The following is a 16,885-nucleotide window of genomic DNA, read 5'->3' on the forward strand; positions in this document are numbered from 1 at the left end:
AGAAAAGCTGACATTTCATTATGTTTGTTCCGGCCTTTTGAGGCACTGACGACTCAACACTTTACAGCAAAAGTTAAATTAATAACATTGCCATTGCAGTACAGTAGAGAAAGCACTTTAACTTAACGATTAATCATAAAGACTTTGTCATTAAGCTGTTAACTCGTTGTTAATCCCTGAAATTGTTAAATCTTTAAAATTTACATTATTCCACAGTTTTGCTGACTTAAACTTTGTCTTTATTTTCTTTGGTTATTCCGCAGCAGTGGAAGGAAATGAAGCCTTGAAACACATTTCTACAGTAAACACCTTGGAGCAGCCTGTTAACACCCTCAGAAGCTTTAATTTATATATAATAGACAATATTAATGAAGGAAGACAGAGCAGCTGGTCATTGGTTGATCCGAAAGTGAAATAATGAACAAATCTCCTTTGTTTAATTGTTAATTTCAGATCTGAAAATGTCTGTTTTGGTGACTTAAACGTTGTTAACTTTATGGTATGGTAAGTTTTATTTACAGCAGGAGAAACACTTATGGTTTTGAGTTATGTGAAGGTGTCACTTTGGGAACTGAACAGTTCAGAATGAGCTGCAGCTCAACTACTACAGCAGCAACATCCTGCTTTACACTAATGAGGAGGAGGAAGAATCTGAGGAGAGGAGATATAATAGTACAACATATTACTGCTTTACGTCCTGATCATACTCACATACATTTTCAATGCAGTGCTTTTGTTTGCAGAGTATTTTAACAGTCTGGTATTAGTACTTTTACTGAACTGACTGTACCTTCTGTCCTCTGGCTCCGGACAGCCATCGATGCCTGGAGGTCCATTTGGTCCAGGAGGCCCTCGCTCACCCTGCAACAACCAATCAAAGTGAGCAGAGACCCAGCAGGTGCAGCTAACACTGCTTCATACTGAACATCTCAAATATACACGTGTTCTTTCCTGTGTGTGCCTGCAATGTGGGGACAGATTTCAGCAGCGGACTAGAAATCATCCATGACGGGCACTTGGGTTACCGCATAGTTCTGCCTATTTGGTCCCACTGGCGTGTCAGTCATGTTAACAAATATCAAGGAAATGTGGAGGAAAGTCAGCAGTGTCGACTTGTTGTGTTCCCAGCTGCGTTCAGCTTCCAAGCTTTTTCAACTCTCCTCCTACTTTCATCCCATCTCGACCAAAGTTGACATAAAGAGATTAAATGAGTAAACACAGTGTGGATAAACTGAATGAAGAAGCACTTACAGCGACCCCCTCGTCTCCCGGGAAGCCGGGCTGCCCCGGGTCTCCAGGCGAACCCTGTTAATAAAACACAAACAGCAGAATCAGGACGAGCAGAAACTTTACAGAAAACGTCAACAATTTATTTCACAGGGACTATATAAGCCTGGTGTTTTGGGAGGATGTAAAATCTATCATCTAGTTTCTTAGCTGTGCCAGTTTTAGTCCATGCAACTCGCCTGGCGTCATGGCGGTCAAAGTCAGGAGAAAGTGTCCCAAAGTCTAAAACAAACACTGAAACTAATAACAACTAAACTAGCAAACCTGCTTTGAAAACTAATTAAAACTAAAATGTTTTGACTTTTGATTTCAAGTTCAAAGTTAAAACTAATGAAAACGATAATCCATAATAACAGAGATGTTTCCTTTTTATCCCTTTCACAACGTTCTAAATATCCTGTGGAAAGTTAAAAAGGTGAGTATTCAAGTCACCTTTGGCCCTTTTGGCCTGGAAGTCCACGCATGCCTTCGGGTCCAGAACATTTACACGAGACGTTGCAGCACACCTTATCTGCCACCGCGTCCTGCAGAGAGAGAGCAGAGGAGAAATTTCCTTATTTAAAGAACATAAAACATGTAAATCAGATTTTTCTTTCTATATACAAACAGGTATTTTATGAAATATTGAAATCAAAACACGTCATAAACATAAGATAGTCACCAGGTGAAGGCAGTCTCAGCCTACATCCACACTCCTACGTTTGCGTTCTAAAGCGCAGCACATTTCCGCCATCCGTCCACTCAAACACTGAATCCAAAAACCTAACATGAGTTCAAAGTTCTGTTTGTAAAGTTTAAAAACGCTGCCAACTTAGTTTTGTTTTAAAACTCTGGATTTAGGCATTACTGCAGACAGGCAGAAACGGACGACTTTGAAAACGGTGACGCAGACACTCACGTTTGGCTTCCTGATTGGGTCAGTCATGGCGTCTCCCTGATTAGTCAGGCTCCTGTCAGATAACCATTGCCGCTCTCAGCAATGGGCATCTCGAGTAAAGCACTCCTGTGGTTCGAATCCTACCTCTCGGGACGTTCCTACAATGTTTTGTGGCAAGGAACATTATCCTCCTCTCATTGCCTCTCCACAGGGGTGCCCCAAGGCTCAGTGCTTGGGCCCCTTCTCTTCTCAATCTACACCATCTCACTGGGCCGATCATTCGCTCGCACGGCTTCTCTTACCACTGCTACGCAGACGACACGCAACTCTACCTATCCTTCCCGCCAGGCGATCCCACCGTCTCGGCGCGGATCACGGACTGTCTCGGACATATCTGAATGGATGAAGGCTCGCCACCTTCAACTACACCTCTCTAAGACTGAACTCTTGGTCATTCCAGCCAAGCAATCTATCCACCATAACATCAAACTACAAATTGACTCCGCAACCATCACTCCAACCAGGGTGGTGAGAAACTTGGGTGTCACGATTGATGACCAGCTGTCCTTTTCAGACCATGTTGCTGCTGTCTCTCAGTCGTGCCGCTTTGTTCTATTGCAATGCCCTCCTAGCAGGTCTTCCAGCTACTGCGGTGAAACCCTTACAAATGGTTCAGAACGCAGCAACACGTCTGGTTTTTGATCAACCCAAAGGGACTCATGTCACTCCATTACTCAGTGACCTCCACTGGCTCCCCGTGGCCTCCAGAATCAAATTCAAGTCACTAATGCCTGCTTACAGAGTGACTACTGGGTCTGCACCATCTACCTAAACTCCATAATACAAACTTACGTTCCTTTACGGCCGCTACGCTCCTCCAACGAACGCCGCCTGACTCTGCCATCCCTTCACAAAAACCGTGTAACTCTTAGTTACAGTTCTACGTCATCATCGGTCCACGCAAAGAAATCTCCGGTGTGGTTCTTCATCTGTAGTATTACTGCAATCGGCGAATCTTCTGCAGCTGCGGGTTCGAAAAAATGTGCTTCCTTTGTTCACCAGCACGTGTATGAACAGACACTAGATGTTTTACTATTGATGGAGATAAATTCTGATACACAGCTAAAACGCTGGTGAGGACGATGGTAGTAATGTGGATGTAGCCTCAGTGGTCCTCTAATGACTAGCTGCATTACTCATACATCTAATCTAGCGTCCTAATAACTACGCTGCTGAAGCAGACTGAGGCTTTTAGGCTGTTTGTCGCTGTGGTTTGCAGTAACATGAATGACTCACAATCTGTTTGAGGATGGTGTTGCTGACGCTCGGCATGCCGATGCTGAGAGGAAGCAGGTAGACGTACCCTCGGCCAAACTCCACCTCTGGCAGCTGGCCGGGGTTCCGCGCCCCCTCCAGAGCCACGGTCAACAGAGCGCTGACCCCTGCAGACAAAAACAAAACAACACACTGTAGGTTTGCTGGCTTAGAGGAGCTCAGGTGTTTTTTCTCCACTCCAAAAAAGAAAAGTGTGGAATTTTAAATAGTTATTGGATTAGGATGGCAGGCGGTGCAATGCAAGGGTTTATGGTGGATTTAAGGGATGTCTCAAGCAGATTCTCAGCATTATTATTATCCTGCTGTGATATCAACAAAAATTATACATAAAAGAGCGCAACTTGCAAGAGTTACAGTATGTACACGTCGATTGAAAGGAGATGTAATGTGGGGACCGGGCTGAGCCTGCAAGTTTGCAGATCACTGCTGCTTTACGTAAAAAATATTTAAACATGACGAGTAACTCTGCTTTTTACCAAGTAAAGGCAGGAGAGGAAGTAGGAGAGGGAAAGGCCAGAAAGACAGAAAAGGTGATTCAGAATAAGGGAAGAATATAAAGAGCAGAGTGGCTAAAGAGGTTTGGGATGCAAAAAGACATTATTGAATAGGGGATTCATTCAACTATATACATCTCTGCCTCCCAGTTTTTACCCGACTGTCGCAGCAGCTCTGATTCTTGCTTCACTCTGATCACGTCCTCATCGAGTCCGTCTGAGAACATCACCAGCACCTGACAGATGAGGATATTCACGTTAGACTGTTTGTAATATGAAAGTCTTGATTCTGACAGGCCTGTAAACTATTCCACTCATGATAGTGATTCATAGTGGTTTGTATCCCATCCTGCTTTTTGTCCTGTTGTATGTATCTAATGAAACATTTTACATGGTCATGACCTGCGTATAGTCGGTCCAACGCCTTTGTCCAGACTAAAATATTTCAGCAACTATTTAACGGATAGTCATAAAAGTTTGTGCAGATGTTCACGGTCCCCAGAGAGTGAATCCTAATGACTGGATGATCCCCTGACTTTTGCTCTGGCACCACAATGAAGATCACATTTGTGGTTTGGAGTAAAACGTCTCAACAACTATTGGATGGATTAGCAGCTTTTGTTTATTCCTAATGAGCAAATGTAGCATCAGCATGCTAACATGCTAGCAGAATGTAAACTGTGACCACAGGATGAGAAGATCATTTTATTATGAACTATGGATTTTGCGGGGTTGCAAGCAGCGTCACTCTCACCTTCACACGAGCAGTGGACCCAGTCCTGAACTTCTCCTTGAAGGATTTCAGCACGGCAGTGTTAAAGTAGCTAGGATTCAACATCAGTAAGGTCGTGATTTTCTTCACCACTTCCTCGCTGTAGCCTTCAAAGTTTGTGTCGTACAGTGAACGTCCTTCACGGTCTGACACTTGGAAGGCAATTTGGGTCCTGACAGGTCCCTTCACGCAGCACAGGCCTTCTACCGAGGAGACGTAGTGGACGATCTCGGGCAGGAAGCTCTGGAGCTTGGCGTGGCCGCTGAACAGCATCTCACCAATAGCGCCAGTTCTAGTCGTGATATCGAATCCCATGGCGATATCAATGGTGCATTCTGTAGCAAAGGGACATTTGTCTTTACATTTGGCAGTCAGACGTAGAGGGAAATGGTGGGAAAGAAGGGGATACAGAGAGAGAGAGATAAAGTCACTTTTCAACTCACCAGAGGGCTCATCCTCCTGTTCAGATTTGCAAAGGGCATCGACCACCTTTCTCTTGATACTTGCCAAGGCGTCGAAGCTCCGCACATTGAACAGCCTCTCCGGGTCGCCAGTCATCTGCAGGAGCTGCAGGTCGTGGACGTCTCCTAGGCAATGGCAAACACCACCACCCCCTGAGCCCTGAGTTCTTCAGCCACGTCCTCCACGTCATCTTGAGAATCGCCATCTGTGATCACCACCAGATTCTGGGGGACCCCAAAACGGCCGCCCTTGAAGTAATCCTTAATGTGAACCAAGGCCTTTCCTATAAGGGTGTTTCCACCAGTGTACTTCAAATTTAAGATTGTTTTCATCATCTCCTCCTTCTTGTAGTACGTGTTGAGGTCAAACTCTTTATGAGGCTCATCGCTGAACTGTGCAAGTCCAACATGCACAAAGTCTTTACTGACATTAAAGCTGTTCACTACTTCTGCCGTGAAGTTCAACACAATTTTGTGATTTTCTTCGTTGATGCTGCTAGACCGATCGATTAGAAAGACCAGGTCGGCCTGCTCGCAAACTGCCAAAGCAAAGCAAGAGAAAGGGAAGTGTCCACATTACTATGAACAACTGTGAAATCATCACTGTATAGCATCATTTATATTTGGCTACACCGCTCTCTCAATTCCATACATTTACATTGTCTCCATCTTGCTATTGACAAATTCTGATCAAGTTGGACAGGCGCAAAATTCTCACCCATCACAGAGACCAGTAGCGGTACCTCCAGGTTTGTCGTGTTTTCCAATAAACTAAATTGGCGGTGTTAACTGATGGGAAGCCAATGAGAGATGTTCTCAAATGTATTTTTGTGTGTTACACTAACTGACCCATTAATAGCAAAAGCTGAGTTAAGAAGATGTGGGATTAGGGCTGAGCGACATGGACCAAAAATCACCGCTGTATTTTTAGGTTGAATTCCGATACATGATATGTACGGTCATTTCTACAAACTGGTCAAAATGTTTAGTTATACGTCTCCCTGTATACGTCCGCTCTGTTGACTTTCTCGATCAGCAGTAGGCTACGTTATATAGAGTCGCCAAAAACAAAACTTGCTGTATTGTAACGGTATTGTCCAATTTTATATCTCTTTTGAAAATATATATCAGTATACCTTATAATGCTATTATCCCGCCCAGCCCTGTGTGGGTTACATATGGCACTATCAACCTTCACATCTTCACCGTGCGGTTGTGCTGTGCCTATCAGCACCACAAGTGTACTATGACACACTCTTACCTTTCTTAGTGGAATTACAGATGGCAGAAGACATGTTCTTGTACAGAGTTTCTAAGGCTTTAAAGTTGTCCACGTAGAAAACTTTGGAGGTGTCGCCACCAGCCATGATGTCCAACTGCTCCCTGACTGCTTCTTTCACTCCAATACTGAAGACGGTGACCTTATTTTCTCGCAGTGCATCAGATTCATCCTTCAGTCTGGGATGATCAGTGGCATCCCCGTCTGTTATCACCATTAGAATCTGAGGCACCTTCTCTGCTTTCCGGCCGCCGTGCTCAGCGTTAAAGAAATTCCGTGAGTATGCCAAGGCCTCGCCCGTGTAGGTGTCTCCTTTTGGTTGTTTCAGACTTGTTATTGCTTCAAGAACCTTTTGTTTGGACTCATAGTTGTTTAAAGTAAAAGCAGACTCTGCTGTAGTGGCGTACATAATGACACCAAAACGTGTCAGGTTCTTGCCAACTGTGGTTTGGTTTACTATTGACTCCATAAACTTCCGCATGCTGTCAAAATCTGTTTTATGTATACTTGTTGACCCATCCACCAGGAAAATAATGTCAGCCTTTTCTGTCTTCTTACACTCTGGTTGAAGAAAAGAAATGGTGCAGATAAGGGTTAAAATATTAATGGGTGGAAAGATCATGTTATTTGAACTGCAGACTCATTTAGAGCAGACTTAAAAAGAGATAAACCTAAGGCCTCAGTGCTTTTATACATTTATTCTCGGGTTGTTTTAAAATATTTTTGGGGAGGATTTAACGCCCTTACCTCTATCGCAGATCTTCAAGGCCACCTCGGTCTCTATGTCCTTTAGCCCGTCGAAGTCCCTCTTAACATACGTCCTGTCTGATGAACCGCTGATATCTGTCAGCTGAGTGTTATCAATTTTACCCACTCCAATGGAGTAGATCACCACTTGTTTGGCCCTCAGAGCTTCAGCGGGGCCTTTGACCTCGTCTTTGGATCTGCCATCCGTTATCACTACCAGCCACTGCTTCAGGTTAGGACGCCCTCCTCTGCTGGCATCAAAATACTGCGACACCTCTCTGAGGCCCTTTCCTATGTACGTGCCTTCACTTAACTGCTGCATATCACGGATGGCCTTAAACATTTCCTCTTTGGTGTAGTAGAGATCGAGGGGAAACTCCAGTTGTATGTCATTGCTGAACTGCATGACACCAAAGTGCACCTTATCCAGCGCCACGGCGGACTTGTTGACGACAGATATCATGAATTCTTTCATTGTCTTGAATTCATTTGGATATATGCTGTCAGAGCTGTCGGTTAAGAAAATGACGTCGCCTGATGCGTCTTTGCAAGCTGTAGAACAGAGCACAGAAATGTTAGCATGGTGTTCCTCCTTCCTTTTCTTGCTTGCAGGCAGTTAGACAAGCTAGATGGAGATTTAGAGGTTTTTAAACGACTACTTGTTTAAAGGCATGTGTTTGTCTAGTTGATGTCGAAAACACTAAACTAAAACTGCTCTCATTATTAAGAAGACACTTGCTCAGTGAAACAGAGTCCACAGATAACTGAAGGGTCTAGCTATGGCTAGGAGCGCCAAGTGCAAATGTGTTCAAGCTTACTTTTCCTTCTTGATATAACAGGGGTTAACAAGGTTAAGAATCCATTTATTTGTATTTATATCCATTTCTATACTTCCATGCTTTCATCCTGACCACATCACCTTAACATGTGTGGTTCACACCATCTATGTACACAAGGATGGTAATATTGGATGCCATGAATTTGCCCAGAGCAACTTAAAATGAGGGGGGAACTGACTGTTTCAACGTAACAAAACATTTGCACCTACACAAGGCTTAGGACTTCATTTCATGAACACAAAATAGAAGACAATAGAAAGAATTCAGACTTCATACATTTTTAGGTCCTTCAGAGTCTGAGCTATTACTGACACTACACTAAGACACTCCGCACTTACAAACACACATACTCTCTGTTTTTAATTAATGGAGCGGCGAGCGAGAGCGATATAACGTCTGGTTTAGTTAAACATCTAACTCATTGGTGAGTTTTATTTTGTTTCTGCGTTTTACGATGCTCTGAAAGGTAAAACTGATTCTGGTCTGAGATGCTGGAGCTCTATCGCTAGTGCAACATTTAGTGGCAGTGAATGTCGCTTATAGCTCCTTCAAACCCTCAGGTCGGATAAGGAAAATCAACCTAACAAGCTGGCATCTCCTTGTACATGAACTGGAATCCTGCCTTAGACCTCTCCCAAGAAGCATTAACAAAGACAAAAAGCCTTGCCATTGGCTGGATGCTCAAACTCACATATACTGTTTTCACGCCTCAATAATTATTTATTCATGATTTTTACCAACACTCTCTTACGAACATTACTCTACACTGTTTGGTCCCCTCTATCCTGCTATTATTAAAGCAATATCACAGCCACAGTCCTCCTTTAGAGGCCTCCTCCGTTTAGCTGCTGAAATTTAACCTGCTATGGCGCTAGAGCATACAGGAGATGGCATAAAATATGCCAAAAGCAGAAATATTTTTAAAAAACTATTATAGTAGCAGTTTCTTGCCATTCTCATCCAAATAAGGTCAAACATACAATATGCTGTTATTGCTGCTGCATTTTTAGTATTTATAGATATTACAAATGTCAATGTGATTTAAAAGAGGGTTCTGGTTTAACTTCAGCTCTCCATGTAATAGAAATGCATTTTAAAAGTCCAGTTAAGTTTACTTGACTTACCCTCGGGAGAACAGATTTCTCTGATAATTGCATTTTTGAGGTTCTTCAGAGCATCAAAACTACCGACTTTGAAAGTCTTCTGTTGGTCGCCGGCAATCTCTACCAGCTGAGGCTCATATGCAGCTTTCACCCCAATGGCATAGATGCGGATGCCCTGTTCCCTCAATTTGTCTGCAGGAGTCTTCACCGGATCGGTGGAATTTCCATCGGTGATGACAATCAGGTACTTTGGGACTTTAGGACGAGCGGCCTTTGCGCTTTCAAAGTACTGACCCATAGACGACAGCGCTCTTCCTGTCTCTGTCCCACCTCCTTTGTGCGGAATACCCTTCACGGCTTCCTTCATTTTTTCAGCATCTGAGTAGGTTGTCAGGTCAAATTCCAAAGTTGGGAAGTCTGCGTATTTCACAAGCCCAATGCGGACATGTTGCGGCCCGATACGGAAGGAACCAACAAAGTCGATGATGAAATTGATCATGTCTTTAAAGTCTATGTTACCAATGCTTCCTGAGTCGTCCATCAAGAAGAAGATGTCTGCTTCATCCAATTGTTCACACGCTGTAGAGGAAAACTGTAAGAGTTAGTTTTTTCACATACTCAAAGAAAGGGTATGTGCTAAATGAACATTCAAACACTGAGTAAAGGCTAGATTTAAAGAACCGCTAGAGGCAACGGGTACAAGGTCGGGAGGGACAGGCTATGCATATAATATATATAATATTTACTGGACTCCCCTGTAAAAGAGACTGTGTCTCAATGGGACATTATATATATTATAAATATAAAAAAACTATCCAGGAATTTCTGGCTTTCACTGTTTGTTCATGGAATGAAAACATTTCCCATTCTCATCATTACTCTACATTCAATTCATTTGCATGTTTAAAACACTGGATCTTACCTTCTTTGACATCTGTTCTGCTTGTACCAACTGTGACTGCTTGGTGAATGATGTTACTGCACAGAGTTTTCTGAAGTCTCTGCTTCAGGGGATTCAGCTTGGTGAAACTGTTCTCATTAAAGATATGCTGATGAGGCGGGTGAGACGCCATCTCCAACAGTTCGGCCTCGTCGGCATTTTCGATTCCTATAGCGTAAATGGTGACACCAGCCCGGCGGAGAGCGATTGCCGCTTCGCTCACAGAATCCTGGGATCTACCGTCGGTGATCACAATAGCCACCTGCTGCACATCCACTCTGCTTCCCCTTTTCGCAATGAAGACTTCTTCTCGGGTGAAGTTTAGGGCAGCGCCGGTGTTTGTACCACCTCCACTGTAAGGCAGGATCTTGATGAACCGCAGGATATCTCTCTTGTCATTGAACGTTTTTAGATAGACGTGTGCCGTGGGCTTGTCACTGTACGTAACAATGCCCACTCGAACTCTAGCCGGACCGACAGTCAGGCCGCTCACAATCGAGTGAAGGAAAGAGCGGACCAGCCGGAAGTTTTCGGTGCCAATGCTTCCCGACTCATCAACGATGAAAACGATGTCTGCCACATTGGCTCCTTTGCAATCTGTGAAAAAAGTGTGATTAGTTAACTGGCATCTGCCACTTAAATATTCAAATATTTTTACAAGTGTCTAATGGGTCTAATTAACACTTTCAACAGTATTTAATAAGTTTATTTCAAAATGTAATAAGAGTCTGAATACATTTGTTAGAACTGAGAATGTCGTTCTTTTCATCACTGCCTGTAAAGCAGATTTACTGTGGCAATAACTGAAAAAATTAAACCCAACTGGTGAGGTGGGCGAGTGCCCAAAAGAATGATGGATGACGTTTCTCACCTTCAGTAACGTTCTCCGCTTTCTCAGTCAAGAAGATATCTTCTTTAAGAAGATCTGCTGGAAGAAAACGCATACCCAACGCTTGCAAAACGCTCTATTACATCCATTGTTGCACCTGCATCGACCCCAACAATAATTATCCCTTCTGATTCAATCACATCAGCCGCCTTAGACACAGGATCATCTGAGTCTTTTCCACTTACGACCACCAGGAACTGTTGGAAGCCTTGGTGTGCACGGCCCCCCGCCTCCCTGGTGAAAAAAGTTTTGGCAGACGTCAGAGCATTACCCAGGTTACGTGGTTGGTTGGGTTGTGAGCGCAGGCGGAAACGTCTGACACCAGTCACGATCTCCTGTTTAGTTTTATAAGTACTGAGACCGAAATCGATCTTGATGTCTTCACCGTACTGGGCCAAACCGATGCGGTTGGTGGACGCTGCAGGTTAAGTTGATTGATCAGTTTGATAAGATCACTCCTGAATTGTGTGAACGGACCTTGAGCAATGCCACTGTCCACCAGGAAGAAGATATCTGCAAACTTTTCTGACAAAGCTGAAAAAAGACACAAACAAAAACACTTTTTATTACCGCACACTCACAAAATGACCACAGAAGTGCCCTTCAGAACAGCAGCGTTTCCCCTACATGCACTCAACAATGGCGCAGCACTGCTGCTAAATGATGAACGCCGCTGCCATATAAAAATTTGACACCAGACATTGCTGCCGTTCAGCGGCCTGGTTATTGGTCAGTGATCTAAAAATTAAATGTAGGCATTTATAAATGTGATATGAATTGATATGTAAGATCTGATTAACTAAGTATTTTATTCACAAAAGGTACAAATATGTGTCTAAAGCCCTTCGTGTCAGTTGGTGCATAAAATATTAAGGGTTAGAGGCAGGATGGATCAATCAATTACTGGTTAGGATTCAATCAAACAAACCCAGTGCGATCTCAAACCTTATTAGCAGCCAAAGATTCTCTCTGTTTTTGGGCATTTCATGTTTGGCAGATTTATTTTTTGCAAAATTCACAAAAAGAAGTCTAAAAACAATTTCCTTCAATCCTCTGCCTTACCTTGCCTCTCAGCCGCCACAGAGACACATACAGTTCGCAGCAGACTGTCTGTCAGCCTCTGTATAGCCTGGTAGCTATCGATGGCGAACAGGAAGAGGTGTGAAGGCCGGTTGGCGATGGACTCGAGCTCCTCCCGGTTGGCTTGTCCCACCCTGATGCCAAACACAATGACTCCGTTCTGCCTCAGGCGCTGGGCGGGCGCTTTCACATCATCTGCGGATTCCCCATCTGTGATGACCACAGCGATCTGGGGCACCCGCTGGCTGGCTCGGCTTCCCGCCTCTTTGGTGAAGTACCGCGTCAGGAGGAAGTCGATGCCCTTGCCAGTTTCTGTGCCTCCCTTTCGGTGGGGAATGTTATCCACCGCGGCCAGCAGGGATTTCTTGTCCTTGTGATCCTTCAGCAGGAACTCCTGGTGAGGGTCATCACTGTACTGAGCCACGCCGATCCGAACTTTGTTGGGGCCGACGTCGAGGGCCCTGATGATGTTGCGGAGAAAAATCCGGACCTCTTGAAAGCTTGACGGGTCGATGCTGGAGGAGCCGTCCACCAGGAAGACGATGTCAGCCACCGTGGCATTTTCACACTCTAGACCAGGGAAGAATAAGATCAGCATTGCATGCCCCCAAAATAGGTACTCAGGACTCAGGAAAACACTACAGGTCAGAGTGTCACAGACTGGGATGAACTAATGAAACATTAACTAACTGGTAGCTCTTCATTGCTCCAGTTTCAGCAGCTGTGACTTACATGGAGGTCATTGAGGGTTCTTGCAAAGTAAACCACATGAATAGAAAGCATGTACTGTACCGGACCGTCACTATAAAAACACAACTTCACATGTTCCATTTAAAAACACCCACCTGCCGTCTGAGCAGCGATGCCACAGGAACACGCTGCTATGACGAGGCAGAACAGAAGACTTGTTCCTCCCTTCATGGTGGGACGACTCGTGAGTTTCTCTCTTCCTGCAGCACGGATAAAACAGCAGTCAGTTTGGATATTTTATTGTCCACCCTGGAAAATTATCTTCAGCTGTAGCACTCACAACATAAATTAAAAGCAAGACAACTAAGAAGGAAATTCACTCCTAAGAAGGAGTGGCCCTTATTCTAATGAACTCTCCTGATTTGTCTGTAAGTTCAGGCCGATGAAAGAAATGCGGAATGAGAAATTTCATTTCCAGTGAAGATGCATCTTTATGTGACACAGTCATCTACACACATGCCTTCTCTCTGGTTCGGGTGGTTGATGAGCTCCAGGTTGTATTTAAATCACTGCATGTCTCAGTGTAAAAGCTCAAATTAGTATAAACGCTCAAAAAAACAAAATCACCAGAGCTCCCTCTCAGATTTTAGAGAATCCATATGGATGGACGATAAATTAGCTTTCAATGTTGTTACGGCTGCCATCGCCCCCACCTGTATTTGCCTGTGCTTTCAAGTGGACTATCTGTTATGCTGAGCAGGCTGTGCAAGCCCACGCGGAGGATTGGCTGCACAAGGAGAGAAGGTCCCGCCTACTTCCTGGGTTTCCAGTTACCATGCCCTCGATTGGTGCGGCATGCTCTACGGGCCAATCAGATGGAGACCGTGACGACCACCACCTGCTTAAAAGCCTGCCGGGTCTGCCATTTGGGGCAGCAATTTGACCTGAGTTGCTTGCCTTGGGAATGCCTGTTGTAGAGCTTATAGTAGTGTTTTGTAACCTGTGCTAGACCTTGTGTCTTGACTTTGTGTGATTCACTGGGTGAAGGTAAGAGAGTGGGCCAGGGCTAAGCTTAGCTATCACTGACACCTTTCTTGCACACACCATAGTTGTTTTATGTTAGTTTTCATCAGGCTCAGGGGTGCTGTGCGTTTTGTGTTGTGTTTTTCAAATGCCGTAGGTTAGTGAGCTTTTGGTTTATTCTTGTTTTGTTAGTATCTCTGTAAGCAGTAATCCTCCTTTTGAGGATCTCCTTTTGTTATAATTGTTTGTTGATTTCCACAGCACCCATTGGCCCATCCTCTGTTTGTGCTCCACTTGCATTATTTCAAATAAATACCCTTTCAAACCAACAACATCTGGTTTATGTTTATGTCCCTATATCCCTAGACACCTCGGGACGTAACAATGTACACATAGATTTTAAAGAAATTTCAGACGAAGCAAGTCTTGTTTTGCCGTTGAGGCTAGGAAGAAACTTTTTCTAAGCCACCTTTTCATCGTGATCGACTGCTGTACATGCAGCATCATCTCCATTTAGTAAACTAGATGCTGCCTATCATGCTTTATCTTAAATACCAAATCGTCCACAGTGTACATGAAATGGTGCAATGATCTTCACAAGCCACACAGAGACAGTTACATTTGAATGCGTTTACTAACAAGGCAATCCCGGGCAAACTAAACAGTTAACTGATTAACCTCCTTAACTTTGTGGACAGTAGTTACCAAACCCTTAACATTACCTTGCCAAAGAAGTTAGAGGTGCTAGTTGGTCTAGTTCAAGTCAAGGGTTGCAGATGTGCTTAAAGGAGGAGTATCGATGCTTTTTATGGGTTGGTTTCTTAATATTAGGTGTCCTGGGAAATGTTGTCACGTGTGCACATATGTAAAATATATGTTTTATATTGTGGTATGAGTGTGTTTCTTGGCCAGGTCTCCCTTGAAAAACAGATTTTATCTCAGTGGGTTCTCCCAGTTAAATTAAAATAAAAAATTACGTCAATGACTTCTACTCTCTATTCAGTTTTGCAGGTTACTAACTTTGTGGCCTGTCAGCTGTTGAAAGCAAACACTGCAAAAGTAAGTAACCGAGTGGTGCTACTGTAAGCTCGCATACTTTGGCATTCAACTGTACACAACCACTCTTCTTTTGAGGTAACTACAGTAACGTTAACGGCCCTTTTCTGTCACTCGTTTGCGAGAAGGCAATTAAGCTAGCCACACCTACATTGGGAGTGCACACGTATTCAAGTCTTTACGGTAAGTGAAACGGCCCAGAGCGAACTGACAGGCAGGTTAGAGACTTTATCCTGTCAGTTTGTCTCTTTACAAAGAGAGAGAGTGCTGCAGTATGAGAGTCCTACCTGAAGAGAGTCTTCACGTTACGCCGTACGAGAACCACATACAACATTATTTATCAAACTGGGTCCGAATTTAGCACGAAGGAAACACATGTGACAACGTCCGGTTTTCAAAATAAGGCGTCTATACAGGATGGAAATAAGATTAATTGGATATATTCACAGAAAGTATAAAACATACTACAAAATAACCCACCAATAACATGTTAGTGAAATTACTTATTCTATTTTCTATTCTTTGATTTAGGGTTTTTGAAAAACTATCAAATAACTTTGTTGACTTTTGTTGATGTTTCATCACCAGTTTTAGCTCTACAATGGGTTTATGATCAAATAGTTTATTAGAGCACAGCATTGGCCCAAACACTGTACATGAATAAAGATCAAAATGAACCACCACATACTGAAATGGCATGCTTAATATTACAATGTTACAAGAACCATTGAAATAACTTTATTAGAAAACTAACTCCCATATACAAGTGACTGACCGGGCGGGATATGCTAAATATCTTTAGACAGACTTTCTACACATTTTCAAAACATAAAATCAACATTGGGCAATATAAAAGACATTTAAATATATTTTTTAAAGAGTAAAATAAAAACAGGATAAACAAGAGTAAAAGTTGCAGTGCAGTCTTAAATTTTCAGATATACAGTTGAAACGTTTACATACACTATATAAAAAGACACACATGCTTTTTCCCCCTCACTGTTTTCCTGGTTTGGGTCCGTTAGATTACCAAAATTATTTATATTTGCTAAATGCCAGAATAATGAGAGAAGGATTTATTTAAACTATTTTTCATTACTTTTGTCAAAGTCAGAAGTTTACATACACTAAGAGTACTATGCCTTTAAACAAGCCCGGATGATGACGTCATGTCTTTGGAAGCTTCTGGTAGGTTTAGTGACAACATTTGAGTTAATTAGAGAAACACCTGTGGATGTTTAAGGCACACCTGAAACACACTGCTTCTTTGTGTAACATTGTGGGAAAGTCAAAAGAAGATATAAGATATCAGGAAGAGAATTGTGGACAATTTCCAGATGCCTGAAGGTGCCACGTTCATCTGTTCAAACAATTATAAGCAAGTATAAACACCATGGGAATGTCCAGCCATCATACCGCTCAGGAAGGAGACGGGTTCTGTGTGCTTTGGTTCGAAATGTGCATCTCAGCCCAAAAACAAAAGACCTTGTGAAGATGCTGGCTAAAGCTGGTAAGAGTGTGTCAGTATCCACAGTGAAACTAATACTGTACTGACATGGGCTAAAAGGCCACTCTGCCAGGAAGAAGCCATTACTCCAAAAGAAACAAAAAAAGCCGGATTACAGTTTGCAAATGCACACAGACACAAAGACCTTAATTTTTGGAGACATGTCCTGTGGTCTGACAAAACTAAAATCCAACTGTTTGGCCATACTGACCATCGTTACGTATGGAGGAAAAAGGGGGAAGCTTGCAAGCCTGAGAACACCGTCCCAACTGTGAAATACGTGGGTGGCAGCATCATGTTGTTGGATTGTTTTGCTGCAGGAGGGACTGGTGCACTTCACAAAATAGATGGCATCATGAGGAAAGAACATTATGTGGAAATACTGAAGCAACATCTCGAGACATCAGCCAGGAATTAAAGCTTAGGGCGCAAATGGGTCTTCCAAACGGACAATGACCCGAAGCATACTGCCAAAGTGGTTACAAAGTGGCTTAAGGATAACAAAG

At 43.3% G+C, this 16,885-nt stretch overlaps 1 pseudogene; it reads right to left on the reverse strand.

The window, feature by feature from the left end:
- LOC119898162 overlaps window positions 1–16,885 on the reverse strand; it is a 47,278-nt pseudogene that overhangs the window by 26,457 nt on the left and 3,936 nt on the right.

This window comes from Micropterus salmoides, unplaced genomic scaffold (assembly GCF_014851395.1).
Source record: "Micropterus salmoides isolate LMB-PRFRI ecotype aquatic unplaced genomic scaffold, ASM1485139v1 Ms_hic_scaffold_11, whole genome shotgun sequence".
In the NCBI taxonomy this organism is placed as follows: Eukaryota; Metazoa; Chordata; class Actinopteri; order Centrarchiformes; family Centrarchidae; genus Micropterus; species Micropterus salmoides.